Source organism: Lactuca virosa, chromosome 1, assembly GCF_052849685.1.
Source record: "Lactuca virosa cultivar CGN04683 chromosome 1, Lactuca_virosa_CGN04683_v6, whole genome shotgun sequence".
In the NCBI taxonomy this organism is placed as follows: domain Eukaryota; kingdom Viridiplantae; phylum Streptophyta; class Magnoliopsida; order Asterales; family Asteraceae; genus Lactuca; species Lactuca virosa.
In genome coordinates, this window is record NC_136426.1 from 204,888,674 (window position 1) to 204,904,922 (window position 16,249).

At 41.5% G+C, this 16,249-nt stretch overlaps 1 long non-coding RNA gene across 1 annotated transcript; it reads left to right on the plus strand.

Moving 5' to 3' along the window:
- Nucleotides 1-12,786: 12,786 nt before the first annotated feature.
- On the plus strand, nt 12,787-13,181 carry LOC145108341 (uncharacterized). The gene is made up of 3 exons (XR_013708204.1): nt 12,787-12,870; nt 12,947-13,012; nt 13,111-13,181. It is a non-coding gene; the product is annotated as an uncharacterized LOC145108341 (long non-coding RNA).
- The last annotated feature ends 3,068 nt before the right edge of the window (nt 13,182-16,249 follow it).

Genomic DNA, 16,249 nt, shown 5'->3' on the forward strand with positions numbered 1-16,249 from the left:
CGTGTGTAGACCGATGTTAGACCGGTCTGTGATAGTGTTTATCGATGATATCTTGGTTTACTCCAAGACGCGAGAGCAGCATGAGGAGCACCTGCGAGAGGTTCTGGAGACTTTGAGGAGGGAGAGCTTGTATGCTAAGTTCTCCAAGTGTGAGTTCTGGTTGCGCGAGGTGCAGTTCCTTGGGCACCTTGTCAACCAGAATGGGATTTCGGTAGATCCGGCCAAGGTGGAGGCCGTGATGAGATGGGAGGTTCCGAGGTCTCCATCTGAGATTCGGAGTTTCCTAGGATTAGCCGGCTACTATCGGAGATTCATTCGGGATTTCTCCAAGATAGCCGTACCCCTGACCAGGCTAACGAGGAAGGCCGTGGTCTTTCGTTGGGGGCCTGAGCAGCAGGCCGCATTCGAGACATTGAGGCAGAGATTGTGCGAGGCGCCAATCTTAGCCCTGCCAGAGGGCATGGAGGATCTTGTTGTATACTGTGATGCGTCCATCTCGGGTTTGGGCGCAATATTAATGCAGATAGGGCATGTCATTGCTTACGCTTCGAGGCAGCTGAAGCCTCACGAGGAGAACTACCCAACGCATGATTTGGAGCTGGGGGCTGTTGTGTTCGCCCTCAAGATTTGGCGTCATTACCTCTATGGGGTTCGTTGTACGATTTACACGGACCACAAGAGCTTTAGGTACCTCATGGATCAGCCGAATCTAAACATGAGGCAGCGTCGGTGGTTGGACGTGGTGAAGGATTACGATTGCGAGATCCTTTACCACCCGGGGAAGGCCAATGTCGTGGCCGATGCGCTTAGCCACAAGGCAGCGCCGATCAGGGATATCTGTCTGAGGATGACAGTGGTGACTCCACTTTTGGAGCGGATCCGGGAGGCTCAGCAGGAGGCTATGAAGGAGGAACATCGGAAAAGCGAGCGGATTGTAGGAAAGGTTTCCTCCTTCGACTATGATAGCCGAGGGTTATTGACATTACACCGCATGGTGTGGGTTCCATACCTCGGAGGCGTGTGCCAGGTTTTGATGGAGGAGGCGCACAAATCCCGATTCTCCGTTCATCCCGGGGCGACGAAGATGTATATGGATCTTTGTCTTGATTATTGGTGGCCCTGCATGAAGCGCGATGTAGCATGGTATGTGGAACGGTGCTTGACCTGCAGGAAGGTCAAGGCCGAGCATCAGAGACCACACGGCAAGATGCAGCCGTTGGATATCCCGCTGTGGAAATGGGAAGACATCACGATGGATTTTATCACCAAGCTTCCCAGGACCGCGCGGGGAGTGGATTCAATCTGGGTCATCGTCGATCGATTGGCCAAGAGCGCCCACTTTATCCCGATTCAGGAGAGTATCTCGGCAGAGAAATTGGCCGATATCTATATCAGGGAGGTGGTGGCGCGGCACGGGGTGCCAGTTTCGGTGATTTCAGAGAGGGATGTGCGGTTCACTTCCAGGTTTTGGAAGAAGTTTCATGACGAACTGGGTACTCGTATGCATTTTAGCACCGCCTTTCACCTGCAGACGGATGGTCAGAGCGAGCGGACCATCCAGACATTAGAGGATATGTTGCGGGCATGTGTTTTAGACTTCGGAGGTAGCTGGGATACCTACCTTCCATTGGCAGAGTTCTCGTATAATAATATCTATCATGCGAGTATTGACCGTCCTCCCTTCGAGATGTTATACGGGAGGAAGTGTAGAACCCAGATATGTTGGGGTGAGGTTGGCCATATGGTCATGGGGAGCACCGAAGTGGTGCTCAAGACGACAGAGAGGATTCAGCAAGTTCGGAGCAGACTTCAGACCGCTCAGAGTCGGCAGAAAAGTTATGCCGACAAGCGCCGATTAGACCTGGAGTTTCAGGTCGGGGATATGGTTCTCCTGAAGGTGTCGCCATGGAAGGGCGTCATCAGATTCAGGAAACGGGGCAAGCTGGGTCCCAGGTATATTGGACCCTTCAGGGTTATAGCCTGGGTGGGCAAGGTGGCTTATAGAATGGATCTGCCAGCCGAACTCAGATAGATCCACAGCACTTTCCACGTCTCTCAGCTGCGAAAGCGCCTGGTGGACGACTCAGCAGTGGTACCCTTAGAGGACATTCAGGTCGATGACAGCCTGAATTACATCGAGCGACCTGTGGAAATCCTCGACCGGAAGTCGAAGGATTTGAGGAACAAGAGGGTGGAGCTCGTGAAGGTGCAATGGCAGCACCGGAAGGGCTCGGAATGGACTTGGGAGCCGGTGGATGAGATGATGGAGCATTACCCAGAGTTGTTCCAGGATCGAGCAACAGACTTTGAGGACGAAGTCTAAAATAAGTGGGGGAGATTTGTAACAGTTGGTTCTTGGTACGTACTTCTTTCTAAGTATTTTGCATTTTTGGCCTTGGACTCGGCGAGTTGAAGGACCAACTCGCCGAGTAAAAGCGGCACGGGACGTGAAATTTAAGTGATGTACTCGACGAGTCGGGTCCCGGACTCGGCGAGTAGACACTGTCTGGACAAAAACCCTAATCTAAGGGTTTGCACCCTATTTAAACGACCTTATGCAGCCTCCATCGCCCCTTTATGCTCCCAAACACCTCTCATTGAAACCCTAGCCGTTATTGAAGCAATCTAAGGCATTTGGAGTGATTTTGGTGCTTTTGTGACCCAAGGAAGGAAGGAAAAGCTTGAAGGATCAAGAGGAGACTAGAAGGATCCGATTTTGAGCATCATTTCTAGTCTACAGAAGGTATAAAGTCTATACCTTGTTTGTTCTTTTGATAGATCCCATTTTGTGGAGTTCTAGGGCTTTTCTAAGCCATTTTGGTCACCAACCATGATTGCAAGCATGGTTTGGGGTTGATGTTTCGGATCTAGGTCCTTAGAGGGGTTACAAGGCAGAAAGGAGTGGCTTTTTCACTCAAAGAAGGCCCCATGTATTGTAAGAGCTTGTTTTAGGACCTTTTGAGCTCAAAGTCCCATGCAAGCACGTAAAGGTTGTAACTTTACGTGCTAGATCTATTGTAGAAGTATAGATCTATCTTTTGATCAAGGGTTGTACATCAGAAATCGAAGATTTAGTGAGAGGATGTAACCAACTCGACGAGTCCATTCTTGGACTCGGCGAGTCCTGGGGTTCTGTCCCATATCAGTTGAGGGTCAAAAGGACCCAGTTGAGTGTGGAAAGGTTTTAGGGAGTCCCGGGGAGTGACCCAACGTTCTGGACTAAGCTATGGTTCTGGAATTCATGGGACTCGGCGAGTGCATGAACGGACTCGGCGAGTCCAAGGCAATCTTCTTAAGGATGAAGATGAACTCGACGAGTTGTTCATCAACTCGGCGAGTCGGATGAGTTTTCATGTGATGTTCATATGAGAGAAGAACTCGTCGAGTTGACGGCCCAACTCGACGAGTGGGGTCATGGATGAGGACGAGTAAAGGGTGAGGGACTCGGCGAGTTGACGGCCCAACTCGGCAAGTCGGGTCAACTGGAGGTTGACTTTGACTTGGACTTGGTTGGGGGTAAGATGGTCATGTTACCCTAAGAATAGATATCAGTTTCTAACTGAGTGTTTGTGGGGATTGTAGCCGGAGGATTTCCGGAGCAGCAGCGGACGGAGGTTTCCCGCTCGGATTATCAGCAGCTTCTTGTACGAGGTGAGTTACCTTCCAGTAGGGGTGGGTCTAAGGCCACAATGCCGGCCCACCAATGAGGAGTATTTAGAAGATGATTGTCTTTGTGATAATTATCTTGGTCTGGTTATGTGTTTGGTAATGAGTTATATCTGTATGATATGTTACGTGCATGATAGGGATAACTTCCCTGACAATGGTCCTTAGGACCAAAGGGTAGTTCAGTACCCGGATATGCCTGACTGTATGCTTTTATCTTGTTATTGTATGCTAGTGGTAGGGGGTGGAATAGTCCCCAGTTACCGGTTGAAAGATACCGATGATGGTTACCGGTTGAAAGATACCGATGACGATTACCGGTTGAAAGATACCGATGATGATTACCGGTTGAAAGATACCGACGAAGATTACCGGTTGAAAGATACCGATGATATTGTATGGTATGTGGTATGATGGGGGAACTCACTAAGCTTTGTGCTTACGGTTTCAGTTTTGGTTTCAGGTACCTCTTCGTCTAAGGGGAAGGAGTCGGCGGCGTAGCATCGCATCACACACACACATGATTTTCCGCATAGAAGTTTTCTGGGACTGTACTCTGATATGTTATTAGTTTATGACTTGGGTTTCAGACATGATACATTGTTTTATGAGACGACGTGTTTTCACAGTATTTTCTAATGGATGTTTTTATGAGTTATTTAAATAAAAATGAAATTTTTGGGCGTGAATTTTGGGCTGTTACATAACTGGAGTATTACCCGATCCAAGAAGATGAAACCTCGGAGGCACTCCGAACTGATGGGATCACCAAGATCCTTTGCACTCCTTCTGATCTCTAACAACAACTTCCGATCAAACCAAAATACACTAGAGTCTTCAGCCTACTCCAGCAGCATGTTCAACACTTGGAACAGACCTATTGATTGCTATAGCATAGCAGCCTACTCTATACCCGAACATAGATCTACAACCATATACAGAGTCTTCAGATTGACTGGACCACCCTACCAGGCCTTCAGTCTATCTGGACCACACTCAGAACCTTCAGCATGTCTGTATCGCCTCTCTGGGCCTTCAGCCTGTCTAGACCGTTCTCCGAGCCTTCAGTCTGACTGGTACGCCCCACTGGCCTTCAGTCTATCCGAACCGCTCTAAATTGTTGAGCATCTCCCTGGACCACCCCTCTTGATGCTCTCTCCCATGCATCCTGTTCTCACCCACTTGGGCTTCGAACTCCTGATCTACTATGTGGGCTATATCCCCAGCTTAACCCTAGGCCTCATGTCGATTGTCCACCCCCTCGAAAATCCATGGTCTGTTCCCCGACCCGCGTGTCTACTACATACGCTAAATAACCCGCACTCCCGTGCTGAGTGTATTGTCGAGCCCTGGCAGCTAACAAAACCCTCAGAGTCGAGCACACCCTCGACGGAATACTAGAACTGAACTCAAACCATGATTAAAACTCCAACCTGATTTCCATGAATTCTGTTATCAACCACCGAGAAGACGTGATACACATGTTGGGGAGTTTTACTAAACTCCCAACTCACACAATCCTCTAACCAAACAGCCACTTGGTTTGTCTTCCTTCCTACCAATGATGCGAGACTTATCCCATTTTCAATACCGCTCCTGCTTCTATATCCTGGGACAATTCTCCCCCACTTAGATTAGACTAAGTCTTCACAACACATGGACATTGGGGAAATTCCCAACCCTTCTCACTTTCCCACAATCGATCCAATGACAACCAACTCTTTCCCAATTGATCACACACTTCTAATAACCAAATGAACACTTTCTGTATCCCAGTGCAACCGACAGTCACTAATGCTTGAATGCCCCACCCTCATGTTCTGGAGACCAAAAGATAAATGCTGCAAATAATGCCTCAGCAACGAACCACTTCCCTTAGCGCTTTCATTCGTAAATCACTAACGGTTGCTGAAACCACTGAATCCTGACGATGAAGGATAACCCTTCTGTGGGACCCTATCCGCAGACTTCACACCTAATACCCCTTTTCCCTGAAGGTGCTCCAAACAAGTTTCCCGCTCTCAGGCTCTAGAATCATTCTATTCAGGGTTCGCACCCTAACTCACTTACCCGCTCAAACGTCCACAGCTGAACTGTAACAACTGAAGTAACCTCTGGCCTAACCTGGGGTTCGAACTACTTCCCAAGACATAGTCTACAATTCCAAAAGTGCAATAGATCGCACAATAAACCCTTACCGTCCGATACAAGAGATCTAAGGAAAACCGGACATCACAAAATACTTATGCCATATCGACCCACCTGCGCTCACCGGCGCTGAAATAATGTTGTCTATCCCTACAACCAACTAACCCCGAGCTGGAATACAACCTGATCCTGGGGTCACAAGCCTGCTCACTCCTTTGAGCTCGAAAAACTGAGAGGGAACAGTCCTTGCCTTACAAAACGACAGTCTAATCCATCAATTAACCATTCCACTTCCAGCTGTAAAACCCCAGCTGAACATAGTCATCAATCCTTTCCGGAGTCCCCGCGACTCTCATTCCGGCCTCGAGCAAACCCCCGAGCCAAAAATCTAGAAACTCATGTACTAGCCTCTCCTGCTCAACCCGCGGAAATATAACGAGTACAGATCATCTTCCTGGTCCCAAATAACTGCAGCCCTCTGCTCATCATAATATATCCCAGAACTAGGAAGCTCGACCAGCTCCTCCCTTTGTCGTCGTTACAGCTGTTAAAGCTGCCGCGGCAACCGTCTCGGCAATGGTTGCATAGCGCTCGTCGAAATACTCAACCATGACGGTCTTAAAAGACCCAATCATCTCTGGAATCTGTCCCCGAACTATCTCGATCACCTACTCCTGGATGATCCCCTCCTGACATGACCCTCTGACAATACTGGCCTATCATGGCTGCCATCTCTCGATCCTGATCCGGATCCGGTCTCGAAACGTCTCGAATAATCCATACCATAATCATGGGAACCGACTCCAACCCAACCCTGGGGGTTGTGACTTCCTTGATACGCATATGGGTCATGTGCTTTCAGTAGTACGGGCCCATACTACCTTCCACACCTACCCATATTTGTCTCAAGTATCAGCACAACACCCTACAATATACATATACATAGCAAGCGGTAAATCCTTACTCTAGACGAATGTTAGATATCTCATCACTGGCCTCCCGGCCTCTCACTACCCACCCATCCATGAAACTTCCATCAACCCCTGCAGCACTAGTGTATGCTAGCCATACATAACACTGGACCCTATAGACTTTCGAATATCCAATCCTACCCTAAGCCCTAATCCATAAGAACAGAACATAAGGCCAGGTGAAACATTCTCAGGCTATAAGATCTTAATTATATACAGCTGTGATGCATACACAAGTAACTACAGTAATGATGTCAATCTCATATAAGGAAAACCCTAAGCTAATAGGTATCATGTAATCAGGCAATTCTATCATGCAATTCCTGAAGATCCCTAGCCTAGTACTAGCATGTTGTTCTAACATATCACAATATCAAATAATCGTATGGTATTTTGGGGTCTACTTACTGGCTCCGGCTGATCGTACACTTCGCATCCTCTCTTACTTATTTTGAAAACCATTAAAAATCATTTTGAAAATATTTCCTTGATTTGAGACTGGATTCACACGAGTGTTCCTCCAATTCACTCAAACCAAGGCTCTGATACCAACTTGTCATATCCCGAAATTTCGAGCCAATTTAAAACTTTTGGATTCATTTGAAACCATTCAATTATTACAATTTGTTTTCAAAATATTTTATACATCAGAGTTCCCAGAAATCATAATCGTAAATCGAGGAAGTGTACGGTCATGCCTTCGCCTACCCGCGGCCATCCGCTAAACCTGAAACAATAAACTGAAACTGTAAGCCCGAAAGCTTAGTGAGTTACCCCCAAAATACCAACCTCATATAACCATAATCATATCATATCAACAAATACAGAACAGCCATGCATCTCTAGTATACAGTATGAATGGTCCACCTGCACCGGGCCTTCAGTCCACCCGGTCCACTCTCTGAGTCTACAGTATGACTGGACCGCCCGCACCGGGCCTACAGTCCATCTGGATCTATCCCGAGCCTTCGGTATGACTGGACCGCCATACGGGCCTACAGTCTATCCGGACCGCTCGTAGGGTATGTTGGATTTCAGCACAAAGCAGGACCGCCTCAACCCAAACATCAAGCAAATAACCATGTGCACATATAACAGGTAATCACATAACAGTCCATAGATAGACAAACCAATCTAGCAGATCATATAGTATAGCAACATCCTAACCAGGATACCGACCTAACCGGTCACTAACATAACATCATCCTATATACCAGGACACCGACCCTAACCAGGTCACTAAACATAATACCGTCCTAATTACCAGGACGCCGATCTAACAGATCAATAAACATATCAACAATCCTATAACCAGGATATCGACCTAACCGGTCACTAACATAGCATATCACCATCCTAACTACTAGGATGTAAATCAGTAAGCATATCATGCAATAATCCAAATACAAACCATAAAGGGCCGGCATTGGTGCCTTAGACCCTGTTGATATAGTGAGGATAACTCACCTTGCACTGCCGGACTGAATCACGAAAACATGCTCCCGACACACAGCCCCAAACTCCAACACCTATAACCATCAATGATCCAATCATAAAGACCCGCTTACCAATTATCCTCAAAAGTCAAAACGGTCAATCCTTGGTCAAAGTCAAAGTCAACAATCAAGGTCAACGGTCCATGTTGACCTCAACTCGCCGAGTATCCTCAGCTACTCGTTGAGTTCCTTGCATAACTTGCCAACTCGCCGATTCACCATGCCACTCGCCGAGTCCAAGGCAATCTTCATCGGACTCGCCGAGTTGTTCATCCAACTCGTCGAGTTCATGACCATCTTCATATGACTCGCCGAGGCTACCATGCGACTCGCCGAGTCCCTTCAGTCCTTCATCCATACAGATGCTTTTTAAGCCATGCTAAGACTCCATACTGCAGATCCAACTTCCCAAGGCATGCTTATCACGTAAAGTTGCAAACTTTACGTGCATGCAAGTCTCTAATGACTCATAATGCCAAATCCAAGCTTGAAATGGGGTTTTACACTCAAGGAGGGGTTCATACTTGCCAAAGCTGATAGCTTTATGGACTTACAAATCAAAGAGAGTTCAGATCTGAAGTTACAACTTCAGATCTGAGCTCATACCCAAAAATAGCTTCATAACCAAACCAAGAAGCCCTAAATTCATCCAAGGAGATCTAGCATGAAATGGAGTTGGGATAACAGCTTAATACCTTCCCAAAGGATGTCAACTGAAGTAGATCTTGATCCCCACGAATTCCTTGCTTCAATCCACATGTTTCCCCCAAGCTCTTCTCACAAAGAATCCTCTTCTAAAGCTTAAAACACACAATGGGGCACGCACACGCGTATTAGGGTTTGCTAAGCTCTCAAGGGACTGTAAAGAGGCTGAAGGTGGCTTATGATTCTTTAAATAGGGTGCCAAACCCCGGAAATAAGGGTTTTACCTTCCAGCTCCAACTCGTCGAGTCACTCTTCCGACTCGGCGAGTTGGTCACTTAACACGTGGTCCAAACCCGCTGCTACTCGACGAGTCAGGCAACCAACTCGTCGAGTAGACCTTGAATTCATGAGAACTCATAACCATATATTGGTATTGGAGAATCGGGGCGTTACACAGTTAAGCTGCCTCCTCATAATGATACTCCCAACACCCGCTAAATAGCTCACCGTGAGTACTACACACTCCCTAGGCTATCCTAGGATCCTCACCTCACCATGCCATCAGTTGACGAAAGACCCCCTCCCCCATTAGTGCTAGTTAACTACTTCATGAATACAATCATATGCAACATAACTTAAGTAATTTTAGATTAAATGACTCAACCCTACAATGGTTGAACTCAAACAAGAGTTACGCAATAGGACCAAATCCTTCACTCTACGATTATTTAACATTTGCAGCATGTGACTTAACATATTCATTTGGTAGTTAATTCACACCCGAAAGAGACCTACAAAGTGACAAGCAAGCAACATTTGAGCCGAAAAACTCTATAGGAAATAAGGTATCATAATTCAGGCAATTCTATCATGCAATTCCTGAAGATCCCTACCCAACAACTAGCATGCAGTTCTATCATATTCATCATAAACAAATAACAGTGTGGGTGTTTTGGGGAATACTTTCTTGCTCCAGATGATCGTACACATCTCATCCTTCTTTGGTTACTTTTAAAAACAATTTTGAAAAGATTTGAAAATTTTCGTAGATCCTCAGTTTGAGTCTGGATTCACACGACTATTCATCCAGTTCTCTCAAACTAGGGCACTGATACCAACTTGTAACATCCCAAAAATCAAGGTAAAATTTTTTCATTTTTCAGTTAAGTTAAAATTATTGTTTCTAGTCGAAACCCCAAATCGAAACCAAGTATCAAATACAAATGTCTCAAAATCGGTGTAACATAAAATCTTCCAAGCATATCACCGAAGGATGTGTACGATCACACCTTCACCTTGCCCTGAACGTCATAAGTACCTGAAACATAACACTTAAATCGTAAGCTAAAGCTTAGTGAGCTCCCCAAAATACCACCATAGAAACATATAACAACGTGCATACTGGGTCCACAACCATCAGGCTAGATTACCCCTGAGCCCACATCATGAGTCTGACTTGCCTTTCTGGCCCACAACTCGTGCCTGGATTGCTCTCGATCCCACAGCATAAGTCTGGCTTGCCCTTTATGGCCCACAACTTATGTCTGGCTTGCTCTCGACTTTGTTGGCTTCCGTACAGAGCACTTTTGCCTCAACCCAATCGTACTATGTCAATATATGCAATAGATAAAACATATAACGGCAAATAGATAATCATGCAGATCTTAACAAATCACTACAACATAGCAACATCCTAACCCATGATACACAATCTACTGGGTCGACATTGGTACCTTCGAACCACAAATACAATGAGGAAACTCACCTCACAATCTGAAATGTAGCTTAACAAATCACAACTTTAACTACTGACTTTACAGGTCACCTATACAACAAACAGTGACCTAATCTCAAACTATTGTTCAAAATACCCAAAATACCCCTAAGTCACACTTATTCAAAATTCTGGTCAAAGTCAATGTCAAAAGGTCAAGGGTCCTACTTAGGCTGAGTACGCCCTACATACTCCCGTCTACCCCTAGTGTAGAGGGTGCCTCACAATCCACGGGTTTCAAATATGTATTTAATGAAAATATTAAAAATTAAAACATAACGGGTACGTTATGAAAATCTCTACAAAAAAATAACACATAGATAATACCAATGAAAATAGTCCGAACGAATAAAAGAAAAAAAATAATATTAATAACAATAATAATAATCATATGTATTTAATAAAAATATTAAAAAGAAAAAATAACTTTACGTCATAAAAATCACTACAAAACTATTTAATAGTATTAATATTTAATAACTACACGATGAAATCCCCTAATATCTTCATTTGTAATTTTATATTTTTTTGTTTTGTTTTGTTTACTCTTGTTCTCAGTAATTTCGCTGTTAAATTATTTATGAGTCTTTTTTTTTAATGTTTTTCACTGTTAATTCTAATATATTAGTCAATGAAAAGGGTAATAAAACACAGTCTAAACCTACTTGACCATATATGTGGTCATATATTAGAGAATTAATTTAATTGATAAAAATCATACACACGAACCAACATTATATTAATGATGAATTTAATAAGTACATGTCATTTCTAATATAAAAAAACACCGACTAAAAGCCAAAATATCAAATACCAAGTAATCGGGTAAAAAAAAAAAAAAAAAAAAAAAAACCTCTCTGAAATTCAAAGAACAAAAGCATTGTCAAGAAAATCAATCATTTTTTAGAAACTAAAACAATTGTTATCTCTAAATATTATTAAAAGAGAACCTTAAATTCTCCATTTAAGAAATCAGGGTCATTCAATGCATTTCAATCCTATATTCTACACCCTTAGATCATTTGTTGCTGACATCATCTTCCTTAGAACCAAAACCCCGTTGCGTAATGTTCCCTTCCGTTCCTCGTTTACTCTCCGTCTCTTCTTCCTATCTAACGTTAAGAAACCTAGGAAAAACATTCGCTTCTACTTCTTTGTCTAAAACTTGTACACCGATCACTCCGTTTCGTCCTCCAATGTGGAAGAACTGGAACTTGCAGATACCCAATTCAGGGGTTTCGAAGAATGGTGTTCAATCCGTTCAAGCATCTGCGACTTCATTAAGGTAAGTTATCTTCAATTGGTCTGCGAATTTCTCGGAATTTAATCGATTCGAACTCTTTCATTGACATTTTTTGTAATTTTGACATAGATTTTTTAGGGTTCTTTCCAATCCCACCTTTATCACATTCCAATACTTTTCAGAGAACAATGATTCATATGTTCAGTTGTTTCCTTATAGATCAAAGAATGAAACACGATTCGACGAGAATGAAAGCGCATTGGAAAGTTACCGTTTCCAGGGTCTCTTGAATCCAATTCCAGAATCGATCGATGAATTTTCTGTAATTTGCTTCCTCTTTGAACTCCGAAGTAGTAATCTGCCTGTTCTTTGTTCCTTTTTATTGTTTTTACATTTTCGGTACCCTCAATTGATGTTTTATTTCATTCAGTCCCTGGACTTGTGTATCTTGATCGGATGTGTAGAAAAAAAAAAAAAAAAAAAAACCCAAGAGATAAAGATTCAAGAAAGCACTCAAGTTTTGGGTGTTGGGGCAATCCCACGTTCAATTCCTGTTATTTTGCAGGATGATCTTGTTGACATTGTTAAAGCTGGAGGTATCATGTAATCTTTTTATATTTTTCAGGATGAATTTTGGAGTCTAATTATTTATAAGATTATCTGCAGATGATGTTATTGTCACAGGAGTTTTGACAGCTAAATGGTCACCATATTTGAAGGATGTTCGCTGTGACCTTGAACCTGTATTTGTGGCCAATTATGTGAGGTACTAATTACATATTATCATTTTTTTTTTGCTTTTGGTTTAACTTGTGTTTTGTTGCTTTAGGCGAATAAATGAGATAAAGTTGGATATTGAAATCCCTGATGATGTTATTCAGAAATTTGAAAACTTTTGGTCAGATTTCAAAGACACTCCATTAAAAGGTGAGATTTTTTCTTTTTATGGTAATCATCTATTATCATTTACATATATATACCTTATTGATAGATAAAATTACAGGTAGAAATGCCATTCTACGGGCTATTTGTCCACAAGTTTATGGGCTCTTCACTGTAAAGCTAGCAGGTAACCTTTTCTAATTTTAACCTAAAAATGTAACTTTTCTAATTTTAACCTAAAAAGTTAGATTAAATACTTATGAAGACAAGTATTATTTAATGTAGTTACATTGACACTTATTGGAGGAGTACAACATGTTGATGGTTCTGGGACAAAAGTTAGAGGCGAATCCCATCTTCTTCTTGTTGCTGATCCAGGTGATGCGAAGTTTCTATTTTCTTGAATTAAATTTTTCAAAATTTATTGAGTTTATTTAAGGGAATTTGCCCTTTATTTAACTATGTAAGTTTTCAGGAACAGGAAAGTCTCAGTTTTTGAAATTTGCTGCTAAGTTTAGTAAAAGATCTGTTATTACTACTGGATTGCGAAGCACTAGTGCTGGATTGACTGTCACAGCAGTCACAGATGGAGGTGAGATTTGTTCCTTTGGTAGGACGGAATCGGAATGGAATCCCTCACTCTTCTATTGAATCCAATTCCAGAATCGATCGATGAATTTTCTGTAATTTCCTTCCTCTAAGAACTCTGAAGTAGTAATTTGCCTGTTCTTTGTTCCTTTTTATTGTTTTTACATTTTCGGTACCCTCAATTGATGTTTTATTTCATTCAGTCCCTGGACTTGTGTATCTTGATCGGATGTGTAGAAAAAAAAACCCCCAACTTTCGACAAAAATTGCAAAATACATAATTACTTGATGATTACTTGATGATTTTACTACAATTTTGTTAGCCAATGCTCAATCTACCATTTTAATATGTAATTTGTCGATATATAGGCCAAGTGAAGTGCTTAATCTCTAAAGCTGAGCCTCAGCTTGCTGTTAAGTTTAACATGATTACCCTTGAAGTGTTTCATCAAATCTTCGGTTTTCTCAAATTATAGGTGCTTCACTTTCAGAAAAGGTGCAGCTGCATAAAGCATGACAATTAGAGACTATGTTTGGCGTGGACATGATCCCACATCTTAGTAGGACTGGACCTACACTTGACCTTTTTAAAGCTAAATTGGAGGTAATGCTATTAATTTGAATACCTTTTTAACTTCACACAAATCTTATTTCTTCCATTCTTTTCATTTTTTTTTATAAATACAGGCTATTATGGATGAAGAAAGATCTCAACAAGTTGCATCCATGACTGAATTTCATTGGCTAGGGCATACATTTCCAATATCAAATGCCAAAACTCGCGTTTCCATTTTGAAAGGTTAGTTATCGTTTATCAGTTATCAGTTATCAGTCTTTAGTGCTTCCGAGGGTATGTCTAATTCTTCGATTTCCCGATTTACCCTTTCAGCTAAGGAATTGGAGAAGGAGATTAATTATCGAAAGGAAGGTGCTCTTCCATCTGAGAAAAGACTTGTTGTTTTTGACAAAATCTTTGATGCATATCATGAAGCCGGAAGCTCCATTCGTAATGACTTCGATGATTTGAGTGGACTTGATAAAGTTACATTGAACGCAACCAACTGTTGGTTAGTATTGCAAAGAGTAAACTTAGCAAGACACGTGATGAAAAAAATGAAAAAGTTACAAAACTTGAAGAACTTGTGAGGTTGTATGATCTTCTTTTACATGTAATCATTCATTTAATGTCTTTAAATGATAATTGTTTTGTTGCTACTGTTATATATGTTTTATTTTGTTGTTAATTTCACAATACAGCAAATCTTTCTGACTTGTTGAGTTCTGGAAGAGACAGAAAATAGGAAGAAGTTGCATTATCTGAAGAATGTGAACTCAAAAGTTTGATCTTCCGAGCAGAAAGGTTTGCATAACATTTGATTTTGTAATATTATAATGTTTTTGGAAGGAGTGAAATCTGTCAAAGGAATTGCAACCAAACACAGACACAAACACAAACACGCCATGGTGAAAGAATTGGAGACATTATATAAAGATTGCAGATCCAACAGCTGTATTGAACATGCAATGGGGATTATGGAACATGAGAATGCTCCTAATGATTAGGTGAATTTTAGTAACTTTGGCAAAGTTTGGTCTTAGAATCACAAAATGTGATTAGGGGAATTTTATTAATTTTGGCAAAGTTTCAGTCTGAAATTACAAGGAGGTCCTTCAACGATTATAGATAATCAGACATTTCTTTTTATTTTTTTAGACATATCAATATAATCAATAAAACGACGTGTCTTTATGTTACTTTATAATATTTAATTTTATTGTGTTCGTTTTTTATGATATCATCTTAAATAATCGGGGTCCTTGATTGTGTTTTCTTTATATGTTTTACACCCTTAAATCAAATGTGTTAATTTAATAAACATATGAAACAGTCCAAAGTCTAAAACCTGCAAAAGACATGTTTTTGTTTATTGAATAAACAATTTTTTTCCTTTGTTTCTTATAATAAATTCATATTATTGGTAACGTACATTTAAGATTTCATTATCGGTAAAAAAACTAAAAGGGGCCTAAAATATATGATGGGTTGAGGGAAATACTCACTCTATTATTTTATACAAATTATAATTTGTGATTATATCCAGAAAAATCAAAATTAAAACAACACGTTTTGATCCCTAAAATAAATACAACAGGTCATAAGCAAATATAAATGTGTCATTGTATCTTTTTTTTCTTGCCACTTGATTATCAAACCTGCAAGTTGACACAATACTAGCAATCAGCAGGATATCAAAGACATCACATGAACAGTTGTAAAATGAATCACTATAATTATCTGAGATTATCAAATGAACAGTTGATGTACCTATTGATCATCTTCAAAACTGAAAGGGGTACCAGAACTATAACCATGATCTGAATAAGATATTAGCAATAAAATTATCATCATAATGAATTAAGAAGCAATTAATAACATAAAGGATACAACCGCTCGAGCATTATCATCTGAGAAGTCAAATTGGTAGCAGTTTAAATAAAGGATGTTGGTGGTTACAAAGGCGATTAAAGGAGCTGCAACCATGACACGTGTAGCTTCACTTTTTATACTGGAAGCTCTTAGTATTTATACTATTAGAGAAAATCCAATAACTGCTGCTACATATGAGTAATCTAGCTTCTCTGTCATTTCCACATCCCTGAAGGGTAAAATGGTCATCTGACATTTCAACAAGAAAACTTACGTTGTTTCTTTTAATATGTTAAGTGGGAAAGATGGTGCTTTATCGTTTCTAAATTGAATGGTAAAATGGTCATTTACACAGATTCAGTTGTATGAGAGAAATGTGTAAAAGGGTAATCTTTGAAGATGTGGCAG